Genomic DNA, 17248 nt, shown 5'->3' with positions numbered 1-17248 from the left:
TACATTCAGAACTTGCTGCTTCCTTGTTAAAAATGTTTTAGAATGTGGCCTTGGGAAAGATACTGTGTGTCACTCTCAGGATCAAAGATAACCTGGCAAGGAAATACTCTATTAGTCCTGAAATCCGTGTACCTTTTCTCCCTGCTCTACCATCTTTCTTAGAAGGAGCACGGTAAAGGTTGGTGAGGAGAGAGAGGGACTGGAGGATCCTCCAAGGAGAATTGAGCCGTCAGCACTGTTTAAGCTAATAGGAAGGGACAGCAGTTTTAGGATGCACACTGTAAACGGAGACAAGTAAAAACATTAGTTCACACTTCATGGTCTGTGTAATGGCATCCTGGCTGCAAAGCTACCTTTTGTTGAGTTGGGAGGAATCGGGGATTTCTGTCCAAGGGCTGCAGGTTGTCTCACACGTCATGGGGAAGAGCGAGGTATGTGGCAGTGCTGTCGGAAGTGATCTGGGATTTTGTGTGAATCACAAACTCAGTGCAAGTCAACAACATGACGTCCTTGTGGAAAAAAAGGGGAAGGAAAAAAAAAAAAAGGAGCCATATCTCATTTTGGAATAGTATTAACGAGAGCGTTGTATGAAAGGCACAGGAGGTAATTATTCCGCTCTATTTGCTGCTGGTCAGATCTCAGCTGGAATATTGTGCACACTTCTGGGCACCAACCCACAAGAAAGATGTAGACAAACTGGAATGAGTCCAGAAGAGAACAACAAGAATGATTAGATGTTTTGAAAATGTGATTTAAGAAAGACTGAAAGAATCGGGTTTGTTCAGTCCAAGAATGAGAAGACTAAATTGGGAACATGATAACAGTCTTTCCATATATAAGAGGTCATTAGAAAGAAGATGTTGTTCAATTTTACATACTGGGGAAGAATAATAACAAATCAAATTAATTTCAGATGCGGGAAAAATGTTACAATTTTGAAGACAGTGAAGTAATCAAGTAAGTACGTAAGGAGGTCGAGAAGGTTTTTAAGCATTGGATAAACAAACATCCACCATACATGGCCATAGTCTGCATGAAGCTGTCTCCATCAAATGGAAAAAAAAGATTAATTTCTCAAAGTTTCTTCCAGCCCCACATTTCTCAGTCTCCGTAGTTTGATTCTTGGTAATTGTGACATGGTCTGGTAAGATTCTCAAAATCAGTTCAGGACAGCTGTGCTCATTGCTTTCAGATTGTGAGGACTACCTTGTATAACCCAATCTCAGTAGTCACTGATCCCTTGGCTCTGGGTTGGGTTCAGAGAATAGGTTCAGACATGAAAGGTAGTTCATTTGTTTAAACCGTGAATCAGTTTTTGTCAACTGTTTAGTTTTCAAAATTGGGATAAACCTGGTTCGTAGGTGGCAACGCCAAGAGACGTATTTATTACGTCTTAGAGCTGGAAGCTTGTTGCACTTTGTATCTGCTGAAGTAGCCATAAAATCCCAGTTTAATAACCATGTACCTGCATAATAAACACATTTGCAAGAGTCTCCTCTGGAAGCTGGCGACTGTGGAATATTTTGAAACACTTTGTTAGACTTGCATTTCCCAAGGAGCTTAGGCACCTGCCTCAGCATCCACTATCAAGACCCACAGTCCTGTACGTAGGCCTTCCTGTCAATGAAATCTCATTAGCATCACTTTGCCAAATTAAATGGATTAAAGTTGGGAAGCAGCTGGAGCGCAGAGCAGTCACATTGACTATTGCCTTAGGTTAGACTGAAATTAGCTGGCTTCGGGCTCCCTGTTGCATTTGACATTGCCCACAGCAGCCAGGCAGTACGGTGGCTTTGCTTCTGCTTCACAAAGCAAATGGCTGCGTCTGTGTGGATGGAGCCACTTGGTGGGAAGGGAAGTCACTTGGGTGATGGTCATGCATGGCTAAGATAAAAACAGTAGGTGCCTTTTTGTGGGGATCTTGGATGCCTTTTCCATGCCTAGGAAAAATCTTCCCAGCAACTACAAGAGAGATTTTTTTCATCAGGACTGCTAAATGATTCACAACTTCATGTATGCTCCTTTAAGTTGGGATTTTCATCCTGTGTACAGGAACATTACTGCTTTGCTTGGCTAGAAATTTGTATCAAAGCTTCATCTCTCCTGGCTAGCTCAGCTGTTCCAGGTGAGAAGTATTAAAACTTTAATGTTTGAAGGACTCCAGGGGCTGAATTACTCAGAATGAATAAACATGCCTTTTCATGAGACCGTGGATTTGGGCTGATAAATAACAAACACTCTTTTGCCATGTCTGCAGACAATTCCAGACTGTGATACAAAGCCAAGGACGGAGGAGTGGGAAGGGAGGGGGGAAAAGGCAAGGGGAGATCAGGAATAGCTCCATTAATCCATCTGAGTAAAGGGCAGAGAGAGAAACCGGAGCCTCTAGAATTAGCACAAAGGCTCAAAGGGACATATTCAGATGGCCTAAATTCTACCTAAATCTCTAAGTCCCTAAGCCTAATATTTCCCTGTTGACTAGGGATATGTGAAGGCCTAGAACCAGCCAATAAGAAAGGCATAAAGGCTAAGGTGGAATTTAGGCCACCTAAATATATACAAAAATCTTCATAAAGATGGTCTTGATCCTATATGGACACCCCCCTCAACTTTTCACTCTGGAAGGCAGTGGGCCCTTGCCATCTCTTGGAAAGCAGTTTGTTGGGAACACTGTAAGAGCTAAATCATCAAGCCTCTGTCTCATGTAATGTTTTCTGGAATGGGGAAAGATGTTGGTCTTAGGTCTTTATGCCCATCATTTCCTTAACAAGTTCCAAGTCTGGAGACCCTGGCCGGTTTCAGTTTGGGTATCCTAAACCTTTAGATACATATCTTCTGCAATTGTGATTCAGTATTAAGAATGCTCGCTTGGGAAATTTGAATGTAGATGCAAACTTCTGTAAGTCAGTCAGATCTGGAAGTCCTGGGTGGGTCCATCTCTATCCTTAACTTTCTTCTAGGGGGGATGTTTTTGGCCTATTCTGTTTCATCCACACACATACTTCTACTATGCTGATTGCATCTCTTGCAGTGATGAATATGTAACCCCCAACTTCCCAGCTGCCCTCCGGCAGAGCCCCTCTGTATACTGACAATGGTCCATCACCTTCACAAAATGGTCAAGGTGATCATAGGAGGTTGTAACTCAAGTGAGACACTTCATGTATTGGAGGAAAAGGTAAAAAAACAGTGAATTTCTCATATACTAAGGTTTCAGAGTCTCTTATGGGGCCAGCATTTTACCCAGTCCTTGCCTGAGCTCTGCAGAAAGAGTCCAGCCTGTAGTAAATAATTTCTCACTGCAAGCACAGGGATCACAGTCTGACCCTCAGTAAGAAATAATCAGTAGGCCTCTTTCCAGCTTTCCTCTGATGCATCAGGGAATAAGGATAGAGAAAATGTTCCTGAAATTAATACAAAGATACCTCTCTTTCCCTGGGGACATCTTCATTGCTTCCTTTTCACTAGACTTTGCGGACAAAGAATGTGAAATTGAATTCAAGAGTCCACACTGCAAAACAAGGGCAGGGAAGCTATGTTAGGGGAGTATTAAGAGATAAATCTTTTTTTTTTTTTTTTTTTTTTTAATGTGAAGTCTTTCCCTTCAAACCGTTCCTAATCCCTTGACTTTCTGTTCATGAATAGATTGAATTTTTCACTATGACATTGCCTAAAGACAATGAGCGATTTCACAACAAATGATTTATGTACTGGAATCTAGAGAGATTTTTGCTCATAAAAACACTCCAGCCATTTATCTTGATCTCCTGATATATCAGAGCCACGGCTGTATGTCTCTAAATTAACTGCAGATTAAACAATTCAAGCTGGTTGAAAAGTGTAAATGCAAGAGAAAAGCTCAAAGAAGAAGTTCAATCAATTTCCATGATTGGATTCTTATCAAGACAAAAATGTGAGCAGTTTCCATTGGCCATTTCAGGATAAACAAGCCAGGAGGTAAATAGACTCCAGGCATCTGTGAAGCTGTATCACGTGTGCAAGGGAGTAGGTTTAAATAAAGCAAACAAGCTTGAGTTTCCGACAGGGTAGGCGTCCGCGTCTGTGATGCTGAGCAAAGTTAGTCTGCAGAATGTTTTGGGGGCTTTTTTTTTTTTCCCCTCCGACAATTGCTGGAAGATATAAGAAGAGAATGACTGCAGCAATTCAGAAGCATGAAAAACAAAACAAGAAATCAGAAGAGAAACAAAAATGGGAGCACTGCAAAAAAGAGGCAGCACTATACAGCATGCTCCAACTCCCTGGGAAAAGAGAGAGAAGAAAAAGGGGCTTATTTCTGCAGATCTTCAAACAAGCTTTCTGGGCATCCAGGGGCAAAGCGAATATGCAGCGCAGCTCAATTTGCCTTTTTAGCTCAACAATTTTGAGCCTTGTCTATGTACAACTCTTTTTCACTCGTTTGCATTCAGCATGCAGCAAATGCACGTACACTTGCGGGTCCAGGGCTTAATTCTGTTTATACCCATGTGAACCCACACTAATGCCATTAGTTTGTTTTCCTCTAGTAACAGAATATCAACATGTGCCCCCCCTTGCCAGTCACCGCTGCTTTTATTACGGCGTTGTCTAGACACAGGGCAAGGCAGGGAAGGCTCGACACAGTAAGTGCATCTGAACCACTCACAGCCTTTCAGCTTTGTGGAATTTTTTTACCCTATTAAATTCTGATATAAGCATCAGGAGAGACGTGGCCTCTGCTCTGTTCGGATGCGCAGAGCAGTGCTCTTTAAAGCATGGTTTTGCAGGGGAGGGAGCGCAGCGACTAATTTCTCTTTGCTTTGGTGCATGAGGGCTGCAGTCTGATCTGGCTCAATCAAGTTCAGCTAATTTGGAAATGATGAGTAAGATGGAGCAAGCTGCAAGACAGTGTAAGCAGGTCCCAAAGTGGGAATTAAGGTACATAACTGAGAGAGGCATGTAATCCATACCAATATGGTGTGAAGGTTGAAAGGGACTCTGACACCAAGTACAGGGGGAAACACAGCTGGAGGACCATAAGACAAAACAGGCTGCCTTGTGTGCCATGTTTCTCACCTGCTTCCTCCCTTCAAAGTCACTGGGGTTTTGCACACAATTTCTACATCCCTCCAAGAGATGAGCGAGCACCAGAGAGCCAGAGTTTCTCTGCGTGCTGGTTAGTGGGAAAGTACACCAGTGCCCTCCGCAGGAGAGCTTTCCCTGGCGTGGACCATGGGGTCATGGGGCCAACTAGACGACACCCCAATATCCAAACCTACCTTAACAGGGTTGTGCTCCTGGTGGTACCTGTGAAGTTGGACTTTTTCTTACCAGAGCCAGGCAAGAAGCCCGATCAGCCCTACAGCTGGAGCCTGGTCTTGGTTCTGAACTCCAAATTGTTTCATCGGTGATGTGCAGCAAAGGGACAACCGTGAGGTTCCTAAATGTTAAACACTTTCTCCACAGGCAAATATACATCCCGGTCCCTCCACCTCTGCCAGGCAAACCTTCCAAGTGATTTGCAGGATCATGTTTTGCAGTTACTCTGCATGCTGTCCCCTGTTCCTTCTCCTTTCCATCACCGTCTTTGGGCTTATGGTCTCCATACAAATGATTTGCTTCATGCTAGGATCCAGTTGCACACCTAATGAGGTTTTATTCGTGGCTTTTTAATATTTAAGCATGCTTAAAGGAAGATGTAGCTCAGGATTGGCACCTGTGTGTCTAAGGCAGAAGAGCTGCAGGCAGACGCTGCTTAGGCCGAGCCCTTGTCTCCTCATACTTGACATTTCAGAGGGCAGTGCTGGAGAGTTTAGGGTCTGTCTCGATCCCACTCCATCTCCCTCACCAAGCTTCCGCGGGGAGTTTAGCGCCTGGCCGTCCTGGGGCGTACAGGCATCAGCCAGACTGACGGGCTGCGCAGGGCAGGTTTGGAGCTGTCACATCACATCACCACGGGGCTCCGGCGCAGCACACCTGGCTCTCCCCCGCTGTCAGCAGTGCCAGCAGCCCTGCGACGTGATGCTCCAGCCTCCGCCTTGGTAGGAAACGAGAGCACCCTGACCTCGGTGCAGGAGGCTTTAAGCTTCCATACTTTTTCGGGTTCTACTGAATGGCTTAATGATGCTTTTTGTGAGTCCAGACAGAAAGAGGAAATTTCTTTACAGCAGCAGAAATGACCCAGGGATTAAAGCAAGGGTGCTTTCTTCTTTCTTTTACACTACCTGGGGATGGGGAATGGACATTTCAAGGAAGGATCTCAGAGAGAATTACTCACTGCAGCCAATTTAAAGCCAGAGTCACTGTGGCAAAGCTGAGACTTAAGACTCATGCAGGAGAGACCACCCAGCTTCTCGATTGGTGGCCATGAGTTCCTCCTGGCACTGGCAGAGAAAGGGTTAGCCAAGGTGGCCAAGGTTTGTATTTAGCATTGCAAGCAGGGTGGAATGAGCTCCAGGGACCCAATGCGTTTATAACTTCAGTCTAGTTGTCTTTCTGCTTTATGTATGGCTTAAGGAGGGGAGATAGCTTTCATTTGCTTTCACATTAAACCTTAGCTAAAAGGTGGTTAGATGCCTTCCAGCTGGAAAACTTTTCCCTGCTCTTGCAATAATGAGGAGAGCCAGGGGACGTGGGCTGATCGGGGGTTTTAATCCTGTGCCAGGACTGAACAGGCTCTTGCCACGCTGGCTGAGTCAAACTGGGCTTTGCCTGGGTGATGGCAGTGGCGTGGTACGGACCCGGGCATAAGGTCTCAGTTGTGCTACTATTCATTTGGGGGTTTGATATGAGTCCAGGGAGTTGCTGACTCACAGGCAAAAGCTAAGAGTTGCAAAAGCTGCATCTCTCTGCCTGGGGGCAAAGATACTGAGGGAGCTGAGAGGTTTCTGGGCAGACTGGAAGGTAGAAAGGAAGATCCCTGTCTAGCAGAAGGATTTTCTAGGCATTTGAGGTTTTCAAGTAGCATCAGACTAACAGCACCACAGAAAGAACAGCAGTAACAAAAAAGAGTTTATTTACGCATCAGCAAAATACACAGTGCTGAGGTTCTGGAAATGTTTCCCTTAAGTTCCTTCTCCTGTAATCTCCAAAACATTATTGCAATTGTCACATTTATTTAATAAAACACCAGGCTTTGTTTACACTTTAAAATATGCAGGTTTGTGGTGTTTTCCTTTTTTTTTTTTTTTTTTTTAAAAAGAAGGTTGTATGCCCCAGGAGTCTGACTAGCACAAATGGAAATTGCATGAACCTTGCCCATTAACAAGTGGGTTTACTGCAAACACAAGCAGCACATTACAGGAGCTTCAAGCAATTCTATGCTTAGGCTGTATTGAGGAGGAGGAAAACAGAGATTATTCACAGGATTGGGGTTCAGCTCAGAGAAGAGTGAACTCAGGTGAAACTGAGCCAGGCTGATGAATAAGACCTGATAGCAGCAGAACAACAAACTACACTCAGCGGCTGTGCTATACATTGCCTTATGGTGACTTGATTTAATAGGACAGTTTAGGGTTTTTCTTAGAAAAACCCAGAGCCTAGCCCAGAAGGAAACAATAAAATAAAACAAGGGAAAACCTAGTTTGTCTGGGTTTTTTTCTTTTCCCTTTGTGCCAGAAAATACAATCCAAGCCAACACCACAGCAGGATCTGGCTGGAAAGTCTCCAGCACCCCTCCAAGGAGCATCCCACAGACACTGCGGAGTCTCCACTGCCACCCTGGGATATAACCGGGGGGGCAGTTCTGGGTCTGCACCAGGACCAGGCAGGATGGCTGTGGTAGACCTTGGGGCTGAAAGAAAGTCTCCTATATCCTATTCAGCCTCTCTCCTTCTCAGAGCTTATACAAAACCATCAGCAGCTCGGGGGAAATCTTCCCATTGTGTTTAACAGCCAGTTTTGGATTGCATCCTGCTCAAGCCCTGCTAGTGCATTTTGCTGCAAGAAGAGGGATCAGCACTGCATCCCCCCCAGGCAGTTCAGCCGTTTGGCAGGGGTCCAATCTGCAGGTTTCAGAACCCTAAATATCTCCCTGCCCCCTCACCAGACCTATATGCTTCCCCCAGCCCAGAAGTGCCTGGAAGTGCGTGGAACGAGGGCTTCCCATCCGCAACCGCCAGCGAGCTCGGAGAAAGGCACCTTGGCAAGGAGGTCCCATATCTGGCAACGAACATCGTGCTGCAGCCCCCGCAGATGACATGTCTGTGCAGAGCGAGGGACTCGTCTCCCCTCACCTTTCCAGATCCTGTCACAACGAATATGCGCTCGGTTGATGTGGGGCTTCGCTGACCAGCCATGCCGGGGCGGGGAGCAGGAATGGACCTCAGGGCACCTCAGGCTGGATGCATCTCCTCTCCCCAGGAATTCATTTATGGAATAAGCAGAGGCCTCTTTCGAGGCCTGTGTTCCACTAAGTGAATATATAATGATGCAGTCTATACATTTATACATCATCCCCTGCAAACAGGGGCCTATTTAGGACAAGATCAGACTATGCTTCTCCCGGCAGGGGTTGCATTAGCAATTCATTTTGTAGCATAAAAGGAGTGTACGGAGACAATCATCCATAGCCTGAATAAAACACTGGAGGAGAAGCCAGGGACCAAGGGAGGAAAAGGATGATTCCTTTGAAAGGAAAGTATTAAAAAAAAAAAAGAGAGAGAAAATACAGCTCCTCTAGAAGGCAAAATCTCCTGGAAAAGTAATCAGAGAGAGGAAATCTGAGCTGTTTATTATTCTGGATTGATGGAAGAAGAGGAAAATGAGGAACAAAGCATATATTTCCCCTCAAGATTGATGGAAATAGGACTAGCGAACTCAAAGAATGTATGCAAAGAGCTTGGGAAGGAAAAGGGAATAAAATGTTATCAGAGACACATACAAATGCATATGTGTGCGTGTGTGCGCTCCCACAGCCTGGGGTAATCAGAAAGAATCTGAAGTAAAATAAAAACATTTAGAAGTCCAGGAATCCTACCTGAAAAAAATGTATTTTGTCTGCAGGATACACAGACTGGAAGATGAGAAATTAGGGAAAGTTGAAAAGGGAAGGTGGAATATGGGAAAGGAGGGAGAGAAAAGGAACAGACAGAGGATAGGAAAGGTACAGTGAGGACTTGTTTACTCTCCCTGATAGCCCAGACCTTTCCAAGGTGCATGTGGGATCACTCAGCCATCAAAGGATGCAGTTTTCTGAGACAGAATGAAGCACATGCCCGCTAGCATCATTTGTCTTTTTCTCTATTTAATGGCCTTGTTTACATGAGGGCCAACGATTTCAGATGGCACAGCTTGTGCGGGTTTAAATTTGTGGCTGAGGAAAGAGAGCACAAAGGTCCCAATGAGAGCAAATCATTCCCCACCCAAGCCTCCTCTTCTCCAGAGTGCACCTCTTCAGAAGTACCTGTTAGAATCACTTCGCAAACGGTGCTCACAATCTCTCTCCTTTCTTTGGGTGATTTGAGTCCCACCTGCTCGTGGGGGCTTGAGGCACCTTGCAGGTAGCAGCTTTCACTGTTCTCACCTCCCAAGCAGCAGGCACTTTAAATGTGCGTAATAAAAAAATTAAGGGAGTGAAACCAAAGGTCTTAGTCTTATATTGCAACCACCTGCGTCAATGCGATGCTGGCTAGCACTGCTACCTTGGCACGCTTACGCGTTGCAAGGGTAACCTCTGTCTTCCAGAGTCTATTAGTGCTCCCATCCCTCTTCCCCAAGACGGAGCAGATGCCTGTTTTACAGCACTATTCCTCTCCTACACGGACATCAGGGCTGCAAAGCAATATCCAGCCTGAAGACTGTTCTCATCCCCTCCGCTGCAGACCTGAGTGACTGTCGCCCAAGATTTCCTCCAAACAGACCACACAGAGCTGCCTCCCCCAAGTCCAGCCTTCATTTCTGTCTGGCCCTGGTCGTTCACGCCAATGAGTCTTCTGAGAAAGCCACTAATTAAAGGCATGCGATAGTTAAACTTTTGCTAATCAAGACAAATAAATCAAGTCTCGAGTGTATGATAGTGGAGCTGAATCGCTCCTTCCCCCACACTAGTCAGCCTTCAATTACAAGGCTCAGATATTATCATGAAATATTTCCCCCGAAGCCCCATTCTGCAGCTCTTGGTTATGGTTCTCCTGATTCGTGGTGTTTATTTAGCGCTATGGGGGTGTTTTGTCAGCAGAACACGAGAGCGTATCCAAATGTTAACGAGCCCATTAAAGACAGACAAGATGTAATCGGACCAGACACTCTGACTGGCAGCAGGACAGACCAAAAATTCAGGGGAAATGTGTTCCTTTGCCCAGGCGTAGTGACGGATAGATTTAGGGGAAGAGCTCCAAGGCAAAGGACATAGGCCAGAATTGTCCCAGAAAATTACTGAGTGAACCAAGGGAACCACTGCCTCTTTTCAGAAGCGTAAAAATAAATAGGGAGAAAACTCCTGGAGGTGGAGATTTGAATGGAAGGAGGATCGGGCCCCGTTTCATCCTCTTCAGAAATCAAGGGACTTTGCAAAATGCAGATAGCATGAACTAAAGCAGCAACTGAGCTACTGAGTTGGAAGCAAACTAGCCTGACCTCTATTACACTTCAGAGTTGTTGATTTAACTGCTGTATTTTCAAACATCTAATTTGCACCCTCAGGTCACCAATATAAAGCTGCCAGACGGAGGCAATTGGGAAAAAAAGAGTAGTCTGGGCTGGAGCAGAGAGAGGGAGAGAGTTACAAAAGTAGCAAGACTTGCTGTAAACTTAAAATCTGCTTGTCTGTGTGACCCATGCTGCTGCTGAATCAGCGCTTGCTTTGATTTTTTTGTTACAGATAACCTACAGATCATATTTTTATGACTCCAGTATTTAGGAAGAGAGCAAGTAAGTGTGCCCAGGTAGCCAAGACCTAATCCCAACCTTCTCCCAGAGCAAGGTGGCTCCTGCCTGCCCTGGACTGGGGACAAGCTCACATCCTCGCAGCACCCATCCAGCCTGGCCACCGTCCCTGGTAGCTGGCTGCTGGGGCCACCATTGCCCTCGGAGGCAACGCCATGGCAGGCACGGGCAGAGCAATCTGCCTGCGTGTTGCTGCTTGGCAGTCGGATGCAAAATGGCTCTCTGACAGCATCAGCTCTCCATGTGGGCGCCGTTGTCAGCACAACTGTTGCTTCATCTGCTTGCCACCGTTTTAATGCTGTGTTTCACCCTTTTTGGGGTTTGCCAGAGAATGGACCTTATCATCACTGCTTCTAATTCTACAAATGTCTTTGCTCTTCGTGGCTGTTTGACAAGTACGCTGATTGCAAACAAATTTCAGTCTCTGGCTGGTCCACGGGCTGTTTGGTTGTGAGCAGCCACTTAGTTTGTTATCAGTTATTTGAGCTGTGAGATCAATCAGGCAGTCACAACTTCTGTTCAGTTACCAGATCATTCACTTTTTCCTGTTTTAACCCTCCAGTCTGTAAGTCAGCCTGCAGTGTCACATGGAAATGAGGGTATTTGTCTGGGTATGCACCCTTGTCCATCTTAAAGACAAATGGGTTGTTAATTAATAAAGGAGGTAAAAAATGATCTATCAAACTGTTCTTGCAGTTTTAGACAGCATCCTGACAGTGTGAGTTTGAATCCACTTAAAAAGGGACCATTGCTTTGGAGGCAACTGAATGGAGGTGAAACCTCCAAGAAGTTTTGAGAGAAAGAGTCGTTAAGAAGGTAGATACTTGGGCGAGCCATCTCGGTGCTATGCAAGTTAACATCTTCCATGTACAACTGCCACAAATGGGTTTTGAACCTCTTCTGAATGGAAGCATCGCGCTAGGACATGACGGCACGGCTCTCCTGGAGCTTCGGTCCCACCGTACGGCTGCATCACTGCGCAGCACCATCCTGGAGGCTTTAACTTGCACATCCAAGCCAGCAGCCAAAAAGAACAGTCAGTGCCACTAACAAAAACAACTCTGTTGATCTCCTTGACATCGGTGCAGCAAACATCCCACTCCGGTGCATTCTTGCATAAAAGAGAAGCTTCTTGCTGCTCAATCACACTGCTTTTAATAGCTTTCTGAATGCAAACATCCGCAGCTTTTATTTCAGTTTAATCTGCCAATTTTTCTAAGTCTTTATCACACTTTATCAAACAGTGTATCAGTGTGAGATATCCAACCCCCTCCCCTCAGGCACCTCTGAAATTGAAATCCCAGGAAGACAGCAGCTTCTTTCATATTTTAATTATTTTAACATTTTCCTTTAGTGGCCTCTGTATTATTATGACTTGTTTTTCTCTCTGGAACAGGGCTGTGATCCCACACCGGGTGGGAAATTTGTTTGTCTAGAGCAAAATAGCAGAATGCCTCTAATGCATTAGATATGGATTAGAGAAATTGTGTTTGGGAAATATATAATCTCTTGGTAAAAGGGGAAAAATAAAAAGCCTATTTCATTTTGGCTCTAATTTGTTTTTTCCCGATTATAATTTTTAATGAAAAAGTGTGTTTTAACCACATGAGTGCTGCCTAATGTGCCAAGTGTTAGGTATAAACTGGATCTCCAATAATGTCTCTTCATTCTTTGCCATGGAGGGCTCTGATTCAGGAAAACATTTAACCACATGCTTAAATCCATCCTTCCTGTAGAAAACACTCATGCGTAGAATTAACTTTAGGTATCCTGAGACTTGCTCATGTGCTTAAAGTTTGAGATGCTGAAATATTCCTTAAGTTTCAGCTTGTCTCCTGATTTAGCACCAGGTGACCTGCTACATAAGGCATTAAAATTGACATCAAGACTCACAGCAGCTTTGCCAGGTGTCAGCTTGGCCCTGACACGATGCAGGAGTAGTCACTGCAGCCCAGGCACAGCATCCGCGCCCTGCCAGGCTGGGTGGAAGCAGGCAGAGGAGCAGGGCTCGTGCCCAAGCACAGATGAGGATCTTGCGTATGGTTAGGATTTCTTTCACTGCAGACAGCGGTGTTTCCCTTGTCCTGCATGATATCTGCTGCTTACTGGACGGGCATTACACCTCATGAGAGGACAGACTGAAGTCCTTGTCCTGTGCTGGACTCAGACATCATGTGGGCTGGTGCTCAGGCCATGGTCCTCGTGCCGTGCAGGTAAGACCCTCCTGTCTGCAAGGGTCCAGCTGTTTGCAGCAGCGTTTTTCCTGTCTGGTTTCTGAGCCCTGGCTTTTCTCAGGTTCTGCTGCTTCGTTGTGTGATCTGATCTGTGTCAGCTGTCCCTGTGTCGCTGCAGGCTGAAATGTACCTGAAAGTCTACACATCTATAAGGAGAATTGTACCTGTGTCTATAGGGGAAAAGAAGCAATAAGGGCAGCAGGAGACTTACCTCTCTGTCCCACTAATCCTCTCCCCAGAGCACTTGGGAATAACCAAAGGGAAGAAAAAAGGGCACGTGGCTGGGTTCAGCTCCCAGCCCTGTCCCAGTCTGAACACCGCTGTGGCCTGACCCCCTCCTGGAGGTCTGTGCATGCCTCTTCCACGGCTGGGATTTTCTTCTGCTGCTTCGTTAGTGAGGCCGTGATGCTGGCCCACATTTATTCATGTGTGTGCCGAGCTGTGCTCAGCAACCCAGCCCTCCATCCACAATTCCATCCACGTCACTGTCTCAAAACATCCTTCAGGTCCTCAGTTTTGTAAAAATACATATAAAAATAAATAAAAAGAACTAAAGAGTCACCCCTATTAGGCAACTGATGTTTGCTGGCCCCTTGGATTTTGCTGTATGTCATTCGTGAAAACTTTTCAGATTAAGTGTAAAAGAAATTGAATTTCATCTCTTGGAGCAGCGTATTGCAAGTCCAGTCATCAAAGATTGCTGCAGCCCTTTGACTCCAAACACAGGGGGAGTCCAGCGAGACTGGGCAAACAGCAGGAGTCCAGGAGGAAGCCAGATCCATGTGTGTGAGTTTTCTCTTCCACGTGCTGGTATAAATAAGGAACGAGAACACTGAACCATGCTGGACTTACGTGCTTGCAAACGCAGGCAGGAGAACAAGTCAGGTCTGGGTTCCTCTAGACACAAACCCTGGAGGAGCACGGCAGTTTCCTCCAGCCAGTTAGGTTTGTTTTGATCTTCAAGTGCCACCATATTCATTTAAGTAGCCTTTGATACCTGTTGTAATGAATTGTTCAAAAATTGTCCTTGTTCAAAAATTCCAGCGTAACCTACACCGGTCCTTGCCGCTTGTGCCCTGCCCATGATCTGTGCCACCCTTGGTTCAACTCCTTGGGTCCTCAGCCCCAACTCAGGACATTTTCAGTGCAGCAATTCGCTTCTGTCGTCATCCAGGCTTGCCTCCTTAGCTGCCGGGCTGGTTTGCAAGATCTGAGTCTCAGTGTTTCCCAGGGTCTGATTTTAAATTCTGTTTCTCCCATTTTCCGGCAAATCACTCCATCTCACAGAGCTTTTCCAGTAACTAGGCATTGCTGGCACAGAGAGGCCAGGCCCATTATTATTGTATTTACTCTGAACCCCAGCTTCTCCTTCTCATCCAATAAATCCATTTGAGAGCAAGGGTTTTGATAGACACTTTAATAGAGCTCTCTTTAACCTGACCACGTTAATGATTTTTTGGGGGCTGGCTCTATGCCAGTTTGTGCAGCTCATTAGGTTTGGGGATTTTTTCTTTGTTACGAGCTGCATCTTTTCCTTCTTCTTTCTCTCCCCCACTCCTGCGTGGTGAAGGTCACTGCTCCATGCTGCCCAGCTCCTGGAGACCAGACCCCAGCACTCAGCCCCTGGTCATGCGCCGAGATCCGCTTTGTTGCTCAAAGATTCCCAGTTACCTGGCAAACACCCTCAGCCCCTGTAGATGACAGGGATATCAGGACAGTTTGCCTCTACTGTGTATACTGTTTATTTTACAAAGCACTGACTGACCTGATCTTAACTGGTGATGGAGAGGGGAAAGGGAAGGAGAGCTCTTCTTTCCTGACAGGGAACCAGTGCTGAGCTGTGCACTTCTGATGCTGCTGGCCCAGCCAGAGTTTTCCAGCTGTGGTGTTTGGAGAACCAGCTGCTGGACTGTCTCCCTGCTGATGAGCCCCTCTAATAGCAGAGAGTGTTTTTATCTCATCTGTAGGAACAGCAACTAAAATTCTCTGTTCAAATGCTATCTCATCTTCTTTCTTTCTACTTTATCCTACTGGGACAGTCATGATGAAGGGAACAAATGACATAGGCTCAGGATGCTGTACAGGGACTCAAAGGAAATAAAATTTGATTTTGAAAGGATAAAATGTTTTGACTTCCATGATGGAACAAGCAATTGTCCATGGATTTGCTGTGCTCCAGAAATGGAACTTCATGCTAAAAAGAGATTTTATGGAGCTCAAGCTATTATCTGATGATGGAGAGCTCCCAAGCCAGCCCTCATTCTCCAGCTGGCTTCCTAGCAGAGTTGCTCTGATAGGGTAATATATCCTGGTCATAAGTATTGAGATTCAGCCATCATCGGCCAGTATAACTACACATATAAGCAAGCAGCATATAGTTCCAAAGGCTTGTACCAAACCAATTAAAGGAGATACTGGGAAAGCTCTGGGATCCCAGGAAGAGTGTTCTCTGCAGTTAGAAACATCTTCCAAGGAGAAACTACAAGATACTTCTGTTGTCCTCTGTGCATGGATTCAGGCGTGCATTAGGTACCATGGTGGTTCCCTGGTGAGCCTCAGGGGACAGTGTGGTGGTGCAGCCCATGCCCCGGGCCACTCTGAGAGCTCAGGATAAGCCCCATTGTGCTGTTGTCTGGGATGCAAGTGAAGTGATTCCGACGCCAGGCACTCTGGCCACACCTGAGCTATCTGCTGCCTGAATAGCAAGGGCATCAGGAGGAGCCCCAGGGTGCTGTGATCTTGGTCACCAGTGCAGGAGCCTGGAGCCGAGGTGGCCGGGCACCCGCTGCCCACACCTGGGCCATCTGCTGCCAGAATGGCTCAGCATGAACTGTGGCCAGAATGGAGAATCCTGACCAAAGCCAATCATCTCGAGATCCTATAAACAGTGATTCCAAAAGTGAGACCCGTGGAGCTCTCCGGGACGGCAGCGGGCTGTGTGACCCAGGATCTCCCCTGAGCTGGGACGCCTCTCAGGGCAGATCTCACCAGATCATCCGTAGACAAATTCGCGAGGTTCACCGGCTGCCTGTTAATGAATGCCGGCACATAAAAGTGAGTAATTTATGAAACTCACGAAAAGGGAAATTTTGATCATTGGTTAACCTCTGTCCGTGTGTATGCAATTGGTTCAGAATTGTCTGTCTGTCTGTCCGTACGATTGGATTTAACCCCCCATCTGTCTGTGTAACCCTGCTGTAAGTTTTGAGTGACCCTTGCCATTTTTGAGTCTTTGACTAAGTGGCTATTTTGATTTTAACAAATTCCACTGAATCATTCTGTTAAATTCGCTGATGATTAAATGCTGTTAATAATTATACAACCTAATATTGTGATCTATCTCAAAAATTAATAAATCCTAAATTGCTGCTAAACCAAAGCCCTGTAACAAAATCTCATTTCGTGACAGATGGGAGAGTGGCCACGCTCCCGTTCTGCAGGTGCACAAGTCCCACCTCAGTGAGTTACTGTGATACAGAAAGCTGTGAACAGACTCAGTGACCAACAGGGATCTGCTTTTTGGTGGTTGGGTTGAAAAGCCATGAATGTAAAAGCTAGTTTCACTAGGCTCTTACACCTCCAGCCCTACAAATGTTATCAGGACCACTAAGCTTTCTCAATACTCAAGTATTTCTTTTGAAAATCAGATTCCTGCAGATGTGATCCTGGGTTTCCTGAAGCTATAATCTCCTCTCAATGGCTTTCTTGAGTAGATGGAGTTTAAATTTAGGTAAATGCTTTCACTTGGTTCCTTTTCTGGCCACCAAGGCTGTGCTAGTGCTGGATGTAAGCACTCCAGTAACACAGAGACTAAAGCAATCCTAGGCAGCACCAACAAGAGCCTTCAGTGAGGATGCAAACCAAAGTGTTCTGTGACATTTAGGAAACGATCCATCATTGCATTATATACACAGCATTTTTGTTTTCGTTTCCACAGTGCCTCTATATAGCTGTCACCTGTGTGAAGCATGTGTAGCGGCTGGATCCACAGTATTCAGCACTGCCACACTGATACCTACTACAGGACTCACAGGGTAGTTCCTTTAATTGGAGGAAGAGAAAATCTCTGTTCCTGTACTGGAGCTTATTTCACCACTGAGTTACACTTACAGTTGCAGGTTTTGCTGGGAAACAAAAGCCTGTATGTCAAAATA

This window comes from Balearica regulorum, chromosome 20 (genome assembly GCF_011004875.1).
Source record: "Balearica regulorum gibbericeps isolate bBalReg1 chromosome 20, bBalReg1.pri, whole genome shotgun sequence".
NCBI lineage: Eukaryota > Metazoa > Chordata > Aves > Gruiformes > Gruidae > Balearica > Balearica regulorum.
The sequence above is the reverse complement of the archived record's forward strand: the minus strand, read 5'-3'. Positions refer to the sequence as shown.